The sequence below is a fragment of the Colobus angolensis genome, unplaced genomic scaffold (genome assembly GCF_000951035.1).
Source record: "Colobus angolensis palliatus isolate OR3802 unplaced genomic scaffold, Cang.pa_1.0 Scaffold454, whole genome shotgun sequence".
NCBI lineage: Eukaryota > Metazoa > Chordata > Mammalia > Primates > Cercopithecidae > Colobus > Colobus angolensis.
The window spans coordinates 1,162,487-1,168,355 of NW_012117977.1; positions in this window are offsets into that span (position 1 = coordinate 1,162,487).

The window sequence follows — 5,869 nt, forward strand, 5'->3', positions numbered from 1 at the left end:
TGTGTTTCTTTATGCCAACCAAAGTCATTTATAGCTACAGCGGCACCCACAGACATGCCAACCCAGGACAGGTACTAAGCCTAGTGGCTTTGGTGCAGGTTCATGCTCGCATAAAGGCCACCGGGTGAGTAGGTTCACTGAAGAAAGACTTCAAAGCACTACCGCCAGCGACGTCCTAAGCGCCACCTTTAGACATAAAGGGCAGCACTTCATCGTTCTTTTCACGCAGAGACCACAATTAACTGGTAAGGATTGCAAGCTACTCCTGGCGCCAAAGCCAAGAATAGAGCAGTACCCAACTGTAAAAACAAACTGCATTTAAAGCTGAGGCCTCCAGGGGGAGAAAGGTCCTGGAGGAATGCCTAGAAAGCTGCCAAGCCGCGGGAGTCACTAGCTCAAAGTACAATAGTGGCTTTGCTGAGCAAGGTCGCCTTGACGGCTGGCAGTGAGCGCGGCCTCTCACAGCTGCAGCCGGCCCCCAAAAGGTACCAAACGCAAGAGACACAAAAGGCCAATGTTTCGCCCAGATCGCTGTGTTCCTTGTCCGCAACCCAGACCCACGTGCCTAAAGGCGCGCCAGCCTGGCCGGTTGCCCCACCCTCCGCCACCTTCTCAATGCTCCGCCCAGTAGAGAAACCAAAGGATTGATTAAAACCGACGCTCCTCTTCCCTTTAACAACGCCAAAAATGGGTGGAGAGGGAAGGGAAGGCGAAACACGTCTGATTAGTTTCGTTTTTATTAAAATCTTCACGTGATTGCCCAACTCTTGACTCAGCGATTTCTCCAAACGGCCTCCTTTAATTTATTGGTTTGTCATCACCGCCTTCATCTTTTCTTGTACAGTCCTACCTACCAGTTTTGAACATTTAAACGGAATTCCTCCATTCGATACATAGAACAAATACATTTTAAACCTTTAAAAATGAAGATCAAGATTTGATTTCTAAAAATTCAATTAAGTCAATTGATTTAGCCAAATTCATTTCAAGCCCACAAATGACAAGATATGGGTTTTAAATAATCACTTGACACGAGCTCCTCCCTCATTTTCCACAGAAGCAACTGCCACGCATTTTCTTAAAAGGACCATGAGTTTTTCTCACTCTTCTACCTTGGTTCTGGATTATTATAGACTCTTCTTCCCTTCCTTCCTTTCCTTCCTTCCCTCCCTCTGTCCCTTCCTACCTCCCTTCCTCCCTCCCTTCCTTCCTTCCTTCTGTCCTTCCATCCCTTCTTCCACTGATAAATAAAAGTTGGATATATTAACAATGTTATTTTGATTCATTTACACATTTGATACATTTGTGTATTGTGGCATAGCTAAATAAAGCTAATTAACATATCCACTGCCTCCCATACTTTTTTTTTTTATGGTTCAAGCACTTAAAATCTACTTAGCAATTTTCTTTTCTTCTCTTTTTTTGAAACTGGGTCTCGCTCCGTCGCCCAGACTGGAGTGCAGTGGTGTGATCTCAACTCACTGTAACCTCCATTTCCCAGGCTCACGCCTTTCTCCCACCTCAGCCTCCCGAGCAGTGGGACCAGAGCTATGTACCACCAACTCCAGCTATTTTGTGCATTTTTTTTGTAGAGACGGGGTTTTGCTATGTTTCCCACACTGGTCTTGAACTCCTGGGTTCCTGCAATCCTACTGCCTTGGCCTCCCAAAGTGCTGGGCTTACAGGCATGAGCCACTACGCCTGGCTACTTAGCAATTTTCAATCCACAATATATTGTTATGAACTATAGTTACCATGTTGTATAATAGATCTTACAGATTTGTTCTTAAGCAAATGAGTGATTAGATTAAAAACTTAATAAACAGTTGTCCTGGAATTTTTTCTTCCCTCAATAGTGACAACTCAATAGTCACCTCAATAGTGACAATTCTGGAAAGTTTTGTGCAAATCAAATTTAAAAAAATCAAACCTGGATTTTGTTTTTAAAGTTTATTTTAATCTTTTTTAAAATTTAATTTTATTATTTTGTTTTGAGACAGTCTCACTTGGATTTTTTTTGTTGTTGTTGTTGTCGTTGTTTTGTTTTTTTGAGACAGAGTCTCGATCTGCAACCCAGGCTGGAGTGCAGTGGCACCATCTCAGCTCACTACAACTTCCACCTCCCGAGTTCAAGCAATTCTCTTGCCTCAGCCTCCAGAGTAGCTGGGACTACAGGCGTACCACCACACCTGGTTATTTTTAGAAGAGATGGGTTTTCGCCATATTGGCCAGGCTGGTCTCCAACTCCTGACCTCAAATGATCTTCCCCGCCTTGGCCTCCCAAAGTGCTGGGATTACAGGCGTGAGCTACGGGGCCTGGCCATATTTTAATCTTTGCAATAAAAATAATACACACCCATTATAGAAAATGTAGACAGATAATTCAAAAGAATAAAAGGAAATTATATACAATCTTTATACTCAGAAACAATCTGTTAATAATTTAGTGTCTTTCCTTCCAGTCTTCTTATTATGAATTTTGCTTGTTTTTCCTTTTTTAATAAAGCACTTAAATTGGTATATAATATTATGGATTTTTAAAAATAATTGTAATCATACAATTTTGTTTTCACCTTTTTCTCCCATTACAATATTAGCATTTTCCCATTTTATTAAGAACATAACTTTTAATGACTGTTTAGTAGTCCATTGTATGAATTGAATGTTGATCATTTAATCTCAGTTTCTCCATTGCAGGACATATGGGTTCAATTTTTTATTCGATTGAACAAACTATTTAAAATAACTGGCCGGGCGCAGTGGCTCACGCTTGTAATCCCAGCACTTTGGGAGGCCAAGGCAGGTGGATCATTTGAGGTCAGGATTTCGAAACCAGCCTAACCAACATAGTGAAACCCCACCTCTACTAAAAGTACAAAAAAAATTAGCTGGACGGCCGGGCGCAGTGGCTCAAGCCTGTAATCCCAGCACTTTGGGAGGCCGAGACGGGTGGATCACGAGGTCAGGAGATCGAGACTATCCTGGCTAACACGGTGAAACCCCGTCTGTACTAAAATGAATACCAAAGAAGTAGCCGGGCGAGGTGGCGGGCGCCTGTAGTCCCAGCTACTTGGGAGGCTGAGGCAGGAGAATGGCGTAAACCCGGGAGGCGGAGCTTGCAGTGAGCTGAGATCCGGCCGCTGCACTCCAGCCTGGGCGATAGAGCGAGACTCCGTCTCAAAAAAAAAAAAAAAAAAAAAATTAGCTGGACGTGGTGGCGCATGCCTGTAGTCCCAGCTACTCGGGAGACTGAGGCAGGAGAATTGCTTGAACTCGGGAGACGGAAGTTGCAGTAAGCTGAGATGGTGCAACTGCACTCCAGCCTGGGTTGCAGATCGAGACTCTGTCTCAAAAAAACAAAACAACAACAACAACAACAACAAAAAACCAGGCAGTAAATTCTTTATATGAAGTGAGGCATCCTTTGAAATGTGAAAAGCCACTCCCAGATCCAGTCTATTTTTATAAGTTTGAGTTCTCATTTACTGGAATTTGTTTAAGGTAAAAATACACCTGAACTTTTTTTTTTTTCTTTTTTTAAGTTTTGGAGTTGTTTGAGGTTTTCCTACACATTTATGTTTTTTTTAAAAAAAATCCCAAATTATTGTCCTAAGAATCATTTGTGTTTTTCTGAAGCGTTCCAACATCATGTATATTGGTAAATACCTACATTTAGTGAAAAGAGTGATTTTACCCCCTTCTTACTTATTCCTCCCCACTGAAGAGAGAAGAGAAACTTGGAGAGAATGGGTGCCAGTAGAATAGCAATTAGAGTTGGGGCACCGGGCGCAGTGTGGGGAGGAAAGGGACTGAGTGAGTATCAGGGGAGTTGAGGCAAGTCAAAGGTAGTATACCTGCCTCCAAATGTTTGCAGCCTAGCCTGTCAAAATGAAATCAAACCGGTGTGTAATATTTGGAGAGGCAGATTCTGAGTCACACAATGTCTTATTCTCTTATAGCCCTACTCCAGGATCTGGCCTAGTAATAGGCACCAAGAAGATAACAAATTCATTAATTTGACAGTAGTATTTACTGAGTATCTACTATGTATCAGGCACTGTTCTTGGTGCTTAGGGACATATCAGTGAACATAAAACACACCAATCCCCTCACTTTGTGGCATTCACATTTTAATGGGAGAAGACAGATAGTAAGAGCACGACATTAGTAATTCAATTATATTTTGTGTTAGAGATAAGTGCTATGAAAAAATGGACAGGAAAAGGGAGTTTGAAAGTGTGTTGTGGGGGTGACATGAGTGGGAGGGGGTCTCAGTGTTAAATAGTATAGTCAGGATAGGCTTCATTGAGAAAGTGACAGTTAAGCAAAGACTTGAAGGAAATGAGAGAGTTACCTATCGGGATATCTGAGAGAAGAAAGTTCCAGGCAGAGCAGCCAGTGTCAAGGCCCTGGAAGTGGGAGTGTACCCAAAGAACAGCCAGAAAGCCAATGTGGATAGAGAGGAGCCAAGCTGATAGATTAAGTGAATAAATGGCTAGACATGTGATCACAAAGCAAAATGTTAGAAGTATGAAAAAAAATCCTACCCACACCATACCTTAAAGGGATGAGGGCTGGGCGTGGTGGCTCATGCCTGTAATCCCAACAATATTGGAAGGCCGAGGTGGGCAGATCACTTGAAGTTCAGGGCTCGAGACCAGACTGGCCAACATGGTGAAACCCTGTCTCTACTAAAAATATGCAAATTAGCTGGGCGTGATGGCGTGCACCTGTAAGCCCAGCTACTCAGGAGGCTGAGGCAGGAGAATCACTTGAACCCAGGAGGTGGAGGTTGCAGTGAGCCAAGATCGCACCACTGGACTCCAGCCTGGGTGACAGAGTGAAACTCTGTCTCAAAAAATAAAATAAATAAATACAAATAAAAGTAAAAAAATAAAGATCTGAGTACTTGAGCAACTGCTGAGTTGGAAGGAAGTTATCGGATGAAGACGGTTCTAGGTATGCTCCCTGAAACTTGAGTTGTAAAAGGGAGGGGAGGATGCAGACGGGATATAAAATGGAGCCAGGGTCTCAAACTGCCCCACAATCATTGTCCAGACTTATAGGTTTCTGGAGGCTCTAGGGGAGAATCTGTTTCCTTGCCTTTTCTACTTTATGTAGGCTGCCTAAATTCCTTGTCTCATGGCCTTCCTCCATCGTCAAAGGGAACAATGGCTGGTTGAGTCTTTCTCACTTGATATCACTGTGACCTCTGCTTCCACTGTCACATCTCTGTCTTTGACTGACTCTGCTGTCTCCTTCTTTCACTTATAAGCACTCTTGTGACTACATTGGGCCCACTGGATAACCTTGTATAAGCTCCCTACTTTAAAGTCAGATGATAGCAACCTTAATTCCATCTGACACCCCAATTCCCCATTTTTCTGAGGATTAGGATATGGACCCCTTTGTCAGGGGCACATTGTTCTGCCTATCAGATCAAGGAACTCTGGAATGGGGGTAAGGAGTCTCTCTCCACTAGCTGTTTTATAATTAGCAAAAAGTCAGAGGCTTTCTTCTGAAGTATTTGTGAAAGAAAGTTTGATGGCATTGAACGTGCCTTTCATTTCATAATATCACTGTTGAATGCCTTTTGTTTTTTTTTTTTTGAAATGGAGTCTCACTCTGTCACCCAGGCTGGAGTGCAGTGGCGCTATCTCAGCTCACTGCAAGCTCCGTCTCCCAGGTTCACGTCTTTCTCCCTCCTCAGTTGCCCAAGTAGCTGGGACTACAGGCACCCGCCACCACGCCCAGCTAACTTTTGTAGTTTTAGTAGAGATGGGGTTTCACCGTGCTGGCCAGGATGGTCTCGATCTCCTGACCTCATGATCCGCCCGCCTTGGCCTCCCAAAGTGCTGGGATTACAGGC